Genomic DNA, 12,141 nt, shown 5'->3' on the forward strand with positions numbered 1-12,141 from the left:
AATCACAGTTCTGCATTTCAGAGAATATGAGATTCTTGAACTCCCGACCTCAGGTGATCCGCCTGCCTTGGCCTCCAAAGTGCTTGGATTACAGGCGTGAGCCACCACGCCCGGCCTGAGAATATGAGATTCTAAGATATTGCATCATCCAACTGGCTTATTCAACAGGTTGTCCATAAAAATAGAGTGATGCTGGAATGAATCTAAAACCTGAAATTCAAGCTTATCAAGGTAAAAAAGTGTGATATTGTTAATTGGTAATGACAGAGTTTATGCCTCCAGGAGATGTGAAGCATTTGGTGACGAATATGACTTTGAGGTTATTCCTCAGTTGAAACCGTTTTCTAGGTCTTGGACAAAAATGACCCCATGAAAATAAAACATCTACATTGTAAATGCAACTTAAAGAGAAGCTAAATAAATTTCGAAACATCCAAATGGATTTTTATTCCTTACAAGCAAATGTTCTGAGTGGTAACTGCTTCATTTAGTTAGGGTATTATGCATAAAAGTAAGTTCTTAAGCAAAGAAAATTTGAGTGTAGGAAAATTAGAATAAGGTTTATAATATCGGAGAGGAATATATGAGAGAATAAAAAATACTTTTCATCACAGAATTTGTTAAAACTCTTTTTAAATTCCCATTATTTTTATTTTGGTATTTTCCAAAACCAATGAAAATCTCTTGGCCTCGCTGTAGCTGGTGTCATTTACATAAGGGTTATTTTAAACAATGACAGTGCTTTCTCATTTCTCTCCTAATAAAGATGTATTTTTCTCTACACTCTCCCTACCTAACCCCAGACCCATTTATTGTCAGGCAAACATATACAAAAAGTTCAGTGTGATTAAGTTTAAAAACAGCTCGTGAGATGAAGAAGAGAGATACACTCTGGCACAGACACAGAGAAAAGAAACCAGACATCCCTGCAGCCAGCTCTGCAGGCAGACTATCTCCATCCACCTTTCAGACCAAACGCCAAGCTGGCCACAGTCTTATCAGGGAAATAGACACGCTCTCATCATTCACCTGAATGAGAAAGGGAGCCACTTTTCTGCCACTAAACGTTAATAACTTGGTCTAAGTAAGCATCTGTGGCAGACGGATTTCATTTCCTGCTGGCTGCATCTCGGCTTGCTGGAAGTAGCCCTATTTGCCAATGGAATCTTCCAGCCTAGAAGAGGTTTAAGTGCAGTGTGGAGCTGGGATGTCACAGGTCTGACGTCCCGATAGAGCAGAGATGGATCTGCTAACAGTAAACGAAGAGCAGATATAACGATCATTACTACCAGTTCACAATGTTCTTTACTAAAACAACACCATTAGGTCTGCTAACAAATTTAAAGCTTTTTTTACCCAAAAGTAGAGTGAGAGAAAATAAAAGACACACACACACATACACACACACACACACAGGGAGAAAAGGGCTGGAGATTCTAGACAAAGGCTGGTTAGAAAAGCCAGTGTAAGAGCTGTCTTTCTCTCCAGGTAAAGACAGAAGTCAGTATTAGATGTCTTATGGAATTAAGGGGATCTGGAGAAGTTTATTTGATGTCTTTTAGAATTAAAGGTGATTTGGGAAAGTTTATTCCTAGCTCTCTGTTCTCTCCTTTCTAACCTCAGTGACTTAAAATACATACATACAAAACCACAAAACCCCTGAGATACACTGGAAAAAAAATCAACCCCTAGTCACTTATCATTATCTCAAAGAAAAAGAACTTACAAGGGTTCCTCAGCTACCTCTTTATACATTTAATCACTGAGAATCTCTGACTTTCTCAGAGAAAATACTGTGTTTGCATTCCGAATGACTATGAATCACAATTCAAATGAGCACAAACTGGTTCCTAACACAAAGAAAATCAAGCTTTAAAAAATCTTTGAGCTGCTTCATGCAAGTGTCAGCCCTGAAGGGACTACAGGAATGTGGCTAGTCATGGACGTGAAGTACAGAAGTAGGACACGGTGCTGTGGGGTCCAGAGGGGTCTGCCCCAGCTCCCTGGGGCTCCGGGGCCAGCAGCGATGCCTTACAAACATCTATCCCTCTCCCATCATGGTAACACACGAAGCAAGCCTGCCACTTCTATCAACAATAGGAGCTGAATTTTAGAGAATATTCATAGTTCCAAATCTAGGACTCCTTGACAATTAGATATGCATGTGCTATACTTTTGTTCCAAAAACCGCAAATGTATTCCTCCCATGAACATAAAATGAATGCACAGATACGATGTATATCTGTTTCCTGAAACCTTTTTTTTTTTTTTTGTGGTGTATATGCAGGTGAACAGAGCTGAGAGGATCATTTACTCATAGGAAAGCACATTCGACCAATTGAATCAATTCCCTGGGGGCTGAATGTCTTCCATAAGAAGCAGAACATTGTGACTCGTGGGTGAGCTACCTCAGAAGGGATGAACTTTCCCCCATAATTTTAGAATGGCTATAGATTAGTAACAATGGCTGTGGATGAACACTGCTGTGCACTCATTTTAAAATCAACAAAACAAACTGTACACACATACAAATCATCACACGCACCTACTTCTCTCTGTGTTTTAGTCACAAGAGCCATCAGTCCACCTTTAACTGGCAAATCTACCTGTTGCTTTCTAGTCTTTACTCTCCACCATGCTCACGACTCTGAAATAGTTAATTAGTCCCTAATCCTTTTTTTTTTTTTTTTTAATGGAGTGTCCCTCTGTCACCCAGGCTGGAGTACAGTAGCACAATCTCAGCTCACAACAACCTCCGCCTCCCGGGTTTAAGTGACTCTCATGCCTCAGCCTCCTGAGTAGCTGGGATTATAGGCGTGCACCACCACGCCTGGCTAATTTTTGTATTTTAATAGAGACAGGGTTTCACCATGTTGGCGAGGCTGGTCTTGAACTCCTGACCTCAAGTGATCCACCTGCCTCAGACTCCCAAAGTCCTGGGACTATAGGCGTGAACCACCAGGCCCAGCCACTAGTCCCTAATTCTTGAAAACTTGCTTGTCCTTCATCTTCAGAGAACTTCTGAGTTTTCCAACTATCTTTCTGGACATTTCCTTAATCTCTTCTGTTGCTGATTTATTAAGCTTCTTTCCAAATGTTATGTTTTCCCTCCAGGACTCTAATCTGGCCTCCAAAATATCTGTAGGAATTTTCCACTTTGTAATTCTAACTACCACTTCTACGGTGAAGACTTTTAGATCTAATCTTCTAGCTTTGACCTTTCTCCCAAACTCGAGGTCCTAGAGGACGGTCTCCTCCCTCTCACCCACCTGGGCCTTGCTTAAGAGCATAACCATTCAGAATCATCCATCCAGTTCCTTGACAAACCTCTGAAGCTTTTCTCTCCCTTCTGCCACCCCTTCCATGCATACACAAACAGTTAACAAGTTCTGTAGATTATTCTTCAGCAATGACATTAAAATCTGTCTCAACCTTTCTGATTCCACTGTCCGTGTTTTTCAAGCCTTCTCACGTCCCCTGGACCAGTGCCGTACCCTGCAGACTGGCCTCCACGTGTGAAATCTAATCCATCCTTTACAAACACGGGAATCATCTGGGCCACTTACTCATTTGCCAAGCAAAAACTGTTTAAGTTCCTTAGCTAGGTCTGCAGGGCCACTTACAATCTGGCTCCAACTCACCTAGTCTCCTCTTATTCTTTACAACGTTCCCTGGTCTCCAACAATACAGAACCACTCCCCCACTCCTATGGGACATCTTTGCTAAATCTGTTCCTCTGGGACTGCCTATTCATTTCTCCTTTTCCTGTGCTCTCTCATGGGGTCTTAAGCTCAAAATTAGCTTCCTGTAGGAAACACATCTGACCCTCCGGGCAAGCTTGTTTATGTAATCCTCTAAGCTTTCACATACTTTTATTTTCCCCAGGTTTTTACTTTATGGATGACTTCTGACTACTTATCTGTCTCTTTACTGTGCTAAATAGTAAGATCCTTGAGTTGAGGAGCCATGTATTGTCATCTTTATATTTCCAGGGCATAATATTAAAGCTCACACAGGCAAGTTTAAAACGTAGCTGACTAAATGAATGGATGATAACGCACAGTAAAATGACGATTAAGCCTAAAAAATCACTGAGATAAATTCTGGTAAACAACTCGGCTGAGATCGAAATCACTTGTTTTTTTACCTCCTCCTTCCAGTGAACTCTTCAACAATGTGTCTGCGTGTCCAATCCACATTTTGAGTAAACTACTAAGGATTTTATTGGATTTGACCTTTGAGTTTACAGATCTGCTGGTATAATTCCATCCATAAATAACAATGTAGTTTGAATGAACGTACATAAAATTTAAAGTTACAAAATAGTTTAGAAAATTATGCTTTCTTCCATCTTATAGAAGAACGAATGTCTTCAATATATGATGTTAGGAGACTGTAAGAATTCCATCAGAAATCATGTCAACCTAGCCTCACTGACTCCTAAATTAGCAGACACGCATGTAATATATTTTCATTCCAAAGAAGCATTTAAAGAATCTCTCATGGGATGTCTATGGACCAGATAGAGAAATGATGGCTACATGAGAGGGTACTTAAATGAATTTACAATGAACAAATATGCTCACAGAAGATAACAGATTGACTTCATATACAGTTATGTTCCTTTTTTTAAAGAGTGTCTCACTGAGAAGGGTTGAAGCATAATCAACTGGTAAAATTTATATAGATATTGTTTTAATCTGAGAACAGGGAAAACTGCCCTATCATTCATAGATATCCAAAAAAAGACCTGGATTGCCTTTTTATTTGAAGAAAATGAATATTTACAGTGGGGCAATGGTGTGCCAGAGACAGCGGTCCTTCATGTGCACCACCTCGTTTGACTACCAGGTGAGCAAACATAAGCAATACCACCATCCTGTTTTAGAGATGAGCAGCCTGGAGCTCAGAGACATTCTTCTTTTTTTTTTTTTTTTTTTTTTTAGACAGAGTTTCGCTCTTGTAGCCCAGGCTGGAGTGCAATGGATGGCACGATCTCGGTTCATCCCAACCTCTGCCTCCTGGGTTCAAGCGATTCTCCTGCCTCAGCCTTCTGAACAGCTGGGATTACAAGCAAGCACCACCATGCCTGGGTCACTTTTTGTATTTTTAGTAGAGACAGGGTTTCTCTGTGTTGGTCAGGCTGGTCTCAAACTCCTGACCTCAGATGATCTGCCTGCCTCAGCCTCCCAAAATGCTGGGATTACAGGCATGAGCTAATGCGCCTGGCCCAGAGAGGTTCTTGAGGTCACACAAGAGAAGAATGAAGAAGAGAATCCAGATGTGGTTAACCAGAGAGGTTCTTGAGGTCACACAAGAGAAGAATGAAGAAGAGAATCCAGATGTGGTTAACTCCAGAGTCTTTACTCTTTCCCTATCACACTAACAGTTTAAGGGGACAAAATCATGGGCTTAAATGTCTAACCATCATGACTACGAAAATGATATTCTACAGTGGGAAGTAGATTTGAATAGATGACTTGCAATTTATTTCCCAAGTTCAATATCCATTTCCCTTTAGAAAGCACCCACAGAATAAGCATCTTAAAAGACACCATCACGTAAGCACCGTGAAGGCAGAGAGTGCCTTTTCTCTCTGTATGCCCTGCCCAGCAGAGCACCTGGCTCATCACAATAGCAGCTAACAGAGACCAAGACCATATAATGTGCCAAATGCAGAGCTAAGACAGCTTACAGATACCACCCTCTTTGAATCTTGCAATAACCCCCTCAGGCAGATATTACTGTTACGCCACTTCTACAGAGGGTGAAACTGACACTTCAAATGGTCAAATTACCTGCTCAGGGTCACACACCAATTTGTGGCAGACTAGCAGTAGTTCAAGTCCAGATATCATCACGTACCTCTAGAGCTTCTGCTTTCATCATTGCACTGTTTTCTCCCACAATGCACACATACAGGAAGTTTGAAGAGAGGGCAAACAGGATGCTAGAAGGAAGGCAGGTGGACAGCAAGGCAGGACTGCAGGCGAGCGGAGCTCATGGGTTGACCTGCAAGCGCCTTTTTATTACCTGAGACCCAGAGCAGTGGCTGTTAAACGTCACTGTGCATAGGAATCACCTGAAAGGCTTGTTAAAACACAGATTGCTGGTTTCTACACCCATAATTGGTAGTCCCAGAGTGGGAGGTTAAGAATGTAGAATTCTAACAAGTCTTCAGGTGATGGTGACGACATTTGTCCAGGAGAACATTTTGAGAACCTCTGTTTGGAGGTGGCATAACATAGCATAATGGCTGGGAAAATTAAAGAAACAAAAACAATACTGACACTGTTTAATAAATATGTGTCATCAGTATCTTTTCATTTCTATTTTTTATCTTTTTTGAAATGAAATCTTACTCTGACACCCAGGCTGGTGTGCAATGGTATGCTCTCAGCTCACTGCAACCTCTACCTCCTGGGTTCAAGTGATTCTTCTGCCTCAACCTCCCAAGTAGCTGGGACTACAGGTGTGCACCACCACGCCAGCTAAGTTTTGTATTTTTAGTAGAGACAGGATTTCATCATATTGTTCAGGCTGGTCTCCAACTCCTGACCTCTTGATCCAACCGCCTCAGCCTCCCAAAGTGTTGGGATTACAGGTGTGAGTCATCATGCCCGGCCTTCTTTTTAATATTTATTTACTCTCTTGCTTACATCAATATATGCATTTATATTTAATGTGTATTACATATATACATATTTATATTAATTATATTCATTTATACATATTTCATTTGTTTGTTTCTATTTACTTACAATCATTTCTTTTTTTTTTTTGAGACAGAGTTTCGCTCTTTGGCCCAGGCTGGAGTGCAGTGGCATGTTTTGGCTCACTGCAACCTCTGCCTCCCAGGTTTAAGCGATTCTTGTGCCTCAGCCTCCCAAGGAGTTGGGATTACAGGCACCCACCACCACACCCACCTAAGTTTTTTATTTGTAGTAGAGATAGTGTTTCACCATGTTGCCCAGGCTGGTCTCGAACTCCTGACCTCAGGTGATTCACCCGCCTTGGCCTCTCAAAGTGCTGGGATTACAGGCATGAGCCACTGTGCTTGGCCTACAATCATTTGATTCTAAAAGATTCTTTTACAACTTTGAAGATACTATTTTAAAAGAGAAACTAAAAAAGTAGATGCATGTCATTTAGAAATATGGGGAAAGAAGTTCTATTGAACAATTGGACAAATTTTGAACTCGTTTCAAGCAAAAGTAGTCATGGAGACACAGTGGGCTATAGCGTTCATCTTTGAAAAAGAAAAACATGTAAGATTCATCTGGAGAAGACAAAACGACCACCACGGTCTCCTGATTCTAATTACTAGGAGGAATTTTTGACATGATTGTCTAAATAAGGGATATGAATTGTCGTCAGTACAAATCTAAAAATATAGAAGACACAGACATTTTTCAATGGTCAATTTTTCCCCCCACACAAATCCTCAATAAAAACTGAGACGAAACTTTAACTTGGTAAAAGCATTTCTGAGGAAAGTAATGCTTACAAACACTTCAAGTGCTTGCAAATTCTTCAAGTAGGCCATGTAGTTTTTTGGTGATCTAATCTCATACGAGGTTGAAAATGAAATCTCTAAGAAAGGACAGTTAGCATACTTCCTCTACAATCTGAAATCACAAGAGTCTCCAGTGAATCGCAGTCAGAGGTGGCTAGCATCTCAGAGGAGTCCTAGAACTGTGATGGTCTGTGCTGATAAGGAAGGAAAATACTTGAGGGAGTAGATGAGTAAACAGCCAACTTCACACTCCATTTTGTAAATAAAGACCCTGAATTCTATTCTCTAAAATTTAGAGTATCTTTCTTTCTTATTCTTCCACCAGGATTCAATTCGGGATCTGAAAACAGCTGAGAAATCTGAAAGGTACTATTAAGAGCTTTTCTCAATGCTCATATGATATGCTTAAGTCTCTGAAAATAGGAATATTTTTGTTCTTATATATGTTAGCATCTTAGAGCTTCTAATCACATTGGTCATCACTCATATTTTAAAATCTCTGATTTAGAAAGAAAAGGAGTTTGGTTTTCTTATGCATCTTGTAGTAGAGATGATTTTAATTCCATGTCAGAGTTGGATATCCATGGTATTTACAAAAGCAGCTCACTTGATATGCCTTCAGTACTATAAGAATGACCATATTCTTTCTGTACATTCTGAAGATGTTTTAGGTTTCCTAACAAAATAGTAAAACTATAATCACTGATTCCACAAACTCAACGATAGTAAAAAAAATGAAAAATACTCCTGCTGTACGTGATGGTCAAAGCTATTATAAAATTGTATCTGACAGCCAAATTCATCTTTTATTACAGGAGAATAGTGCTGTTTATCACATTTGACATCTTTCATGCAAACATCTTTTTACTATGTCCATCTGTGTTAAGATATTTTCTTAATCTTAGTGATTTTTTTTTCTCAAATGGCTCAGAAAAGTTTTTGATTACAGTCAGTGAGATATAAAGTTAAGCTTCATTGGTTCTAATAACACTGTAGTTTTTGACACTTCTCTAACCAGGATAATGTATATGGGTCATTTGTATCCTATTTTTTTTTAGTAAGACTTTTTTGGTCAGGCTATGGGGTGGGAGAACTTAAGGGCTATTGAACATAGAAATTAGTTCATAGAGTTTATGCAATTTCCTCCCTGTAAAACTCATAAAAGAGTACAACAAAACTATTTATATCATAATAATTTGGAATTATGCAAGAGGAAGAATGGCTTAATTAAGGAATAAGATGTGGGAGATACAAGTCAGGGATGACTCACAGAAGACAGAACAAGGGTCACAATTTTTCCTTTCCTGGATCATTTCTATCCAGCGACAGATAGGCTGTTTATCCCACCAGCAAAAATACAAACAAAAAGAAAACCCTAATCCCTTGCCCTCCTGCTAGCTTTCCTTTCCATTAGGACCCTTTCCATATACAAATGCCTTAAGAGAGTTACCTAGAGTCACGGCCCCAGCTTTCTGTGCTCCCAGTTAATCAGACATCTGTCCCTAACCACTCAACAGAGACTGCTCTTGTGGATGTCACTAATTCACCCAAGATCCCAAATCCAGAGGTCAGTCCTCAGATCTCATCCTTCTCACCCTAGCACTGGCAGTAGTGTGCATGGTTCTTCCTTGATGCCTTTCCTTTTTTTTTTTTTTTTTTTTTTTTTGAGACAGAGTTCCACTCTTGCTGCCCAGGCTGTAGTACAATGGTGTGATCTCGGCTCACTGCAACCTCCGTCTCCTGGGTTCAAGCAATTCTCCCACCACAGCTTACCGAGTAGCTGGGATTACAGGTGTGCACCACCACGCCCTACTTTTAGTAGAGACAGGGTTTCAGCAGGTTGGCCAGGCTGGTCTTGAACCCCTGACCTTGTGATCCACCCACCTCGGTCTCCCAAAGTGCTGAGATTAAGGCATGATCCACCACGCTCAGCCAGATGACCTCCTTCTTAAAGCCCTGACTTCACTTAGCCCACTCGGCTACATTGTCTGGCCCCGTGTTCCCTCTCTGAATTCATCTTCTACCTTTCAACTCTCACTCACTCTGTTCCAGACACGTTGGGCACCTGACTACACATGCTCCTTCCTTGAGCTTTGCACGTGATGCTCGCTCCATCTGGAAGGTTCTTTCTTCAGATATCAACTAGCTTATTCCCCAACCTGCTTCAAATCCCTGCTTAGACATGCCTCACAGGCACTGCCTGGCTAGCTGATATAAAACAAACCACCTCCCACAGCTGTCTTCTCTTTGCCCTGCCCTGTTTCTCCTCAGAGCGTCACTATATATTTACTGATCTAGACCTTCCTTCTATAATATAAGCTCCACCAGGGTAGGAATTTGATTTTATTCACAACTCCACTGCCTGGTATAGAGTAGACACTTAATAAGTACATAATGAAGGACCTCAGTGAATTATGCATACGAGTCATACGTTCAGAGTGCAGAACGCAGAAGTGGGGCTTACAGTTTGAAGAACGTGGCAGGTGGCGCTATGGGGAATGAGTCAAGAGGAAAATGGAAATTGGAATGGAAACACTCTTGACTTCCCGTTCCCCTCACGCTTCCCAGGATTTGTCTCAGGATATTTCTTAGAGAATCTCCCTTAGCTTGGGGAACACTGATTTTGAAGCAGTCCAGCTTAGAGAATTCTTCCCAGAGCAAGAGGTTTGTGAAGGGTCTGGCCTGCCAATGCTGGGAAGTGGTGAGAAGCTGAGAGGTGCCATCTGCTGCATAAACCACAGTACCAGTACTGTGGGTGGAGCTGAACTATTAGATGATGAGGCCCAGGCTGAGCAGGAAGCTAAATGAATCAGAAAAGGCCAAGAGACTCCAAAACAATGAACAGGACTAGGGATTTATGTCAGGACAATAGAAAACCTGGTAGAATCTTTATAGTTAACCTTAAATATCAGAAAATTGATTACATGGAACAAAGGATTGGATTTATCTGTGTGGAGGTTCTAGGGAAAGCAGAACTAGGGCTGGGGAATACAGGATTCAGCCAGCCATTCATTCTGCCATCCTTTGCCCAAAACTCTTACGGCTGGATGGATTATAGAATTCATCAGAACTTTTCCAATTTCAGATAGGAATATGGAACATAACACTATCAACAGGGTCTAACATAGCATGGAATAATCAAACACATTTGTATTTCTGTAAGTATATGAACATTCACACTATGAGTGAAGACTATAAATAGGCTCACGAACGTTGAGTTTTGTTGACAGATAAATTTGCCACAAACACATGAATAAACTTGGTTTCAGAGGTTTTGGGGTCTCAAAATTGTAGAAAAGAGATTATGGCTCTAGACATAATTAGGAATAAAACTGAATCTATTATAATAATTATCCCCAACATTTGTAGACTCCATCATTCCTGTTAGAGAAGTCATAAACAGGTAGAAAATGACAAATGGTTACTAGTGATTAAGAATCTGGATATGGACATGTCACTCTTAGCTTTTCTGAGATCATTATGCAACTTAACTTGTTTTTATAATGACGATGATAATGATGATGATGATTTTTTGAGACAGAGTCTCACTCTGTTGCCCAGGCTGGAGTGCAGTGGCGTGATCTCGGCTCACTGCAACCTCTGCCTCCCGGGTTCAAGCAATTCTCCTGTCTCAGCTTCCTGAGTAGCTGGGACCACAGGCGCCTGCCATTATGCCCAGCTAATTTTTGTATTTTTAGTAGAGACAGGGTTTCACCTTGTTGGTCAGACTGATCTCGAACTCCTGACCTCAGGTGATCCACCCACCCTGGCCTCCCAAAGTGCTGGGATTACAGGAGTGAGCCACCGTGCCCAGCCTATTGTTGTTATTATTATTATTATTATTATTATTATTGACAGAGTCTTGCTCTGTTGCCTAGGCTGGAGTACAGCAGCGTGGTCATAGTTCACTGTAACCTCAAATTCCTAGGCTCAAGTGATCCTCCCACCTCAGCCTCCTGAGTAACTGGTAGAAATGGCAGTAATTTCTAAAGCACCAGTGGTACTAATTTTAATAGAACTGTGATGAGCTAGTCATTGTGTTGGGACTTTTGCACCTAACATCATTAACAGCCTCAATACCATCTTTAGCAATTGTTATCTCAATTGTAGTATGCCTCCTGGTGGCATGCTACAGGCATGTGCCACCACACCCAGCTAAATTTTTATTTTATTTTTTTGTAGAGAGGGGAATCTTGATATGTTGGCCAGGCTGGTCTGGAACTCCTGGCCTGAAGTAACCCTCCTGCCCCAGTGAGCCACCACACCTGGCCGAAACTTGCTTTTAATACTTATTAATCAATAGTAAAGTATATCTTATATGGAAGTCAACACATTTCCTCTTTACTGTTATGCAGCACCTTTCCGATGGTCATGTTCTCGCCTCTCTTAAGCTAAGAGGTTGTGCAGAGTCTCTGGTTCTCATCTGAATGTCTGGGACACACTAGCGGATTATAACCGGTGGCAAAGTGTGCTGTGAGTGATTTGACTTTCTTTACCAATAATAAATAAAGTAGGGAGCTTTCAATCACAGGAGCCAAGTTAAGCTTTCCCCATAATAACATCACTTTGCTAACTTGGGTTTGTATTCTTTCTTGAATGGTTGTGTCACTTCCAGCAAGGCCTCA

General features: G+C 40.9%; 1 protein-coding gene across 1 annotated transcript in view; it reads right to left on the bottom strand.

The window, feature by feature from the left end:
- Window positions 1-12,141, bottom strand: part of FMN2 (formin 2) — a 378,526-nt gene that overhangs the window by 7,635 nt on the left and 358,750 nt on the right.

Source organism: Sapajus apella, unplaced genomic scaffold (assembly GCF_009761245.1).
Source record: "Sapajus apella isolate SASKATOON/1434 unplaced genomic scaffold, GSC_monkey_1.0 scaffold49, whole genome shotgun sequence".
Lineage (NCBI taxonomy): Eukaryota > Metazoa > Chordata > Mammalia > Primates > Cebidae > Sapajus > Sapajus apella.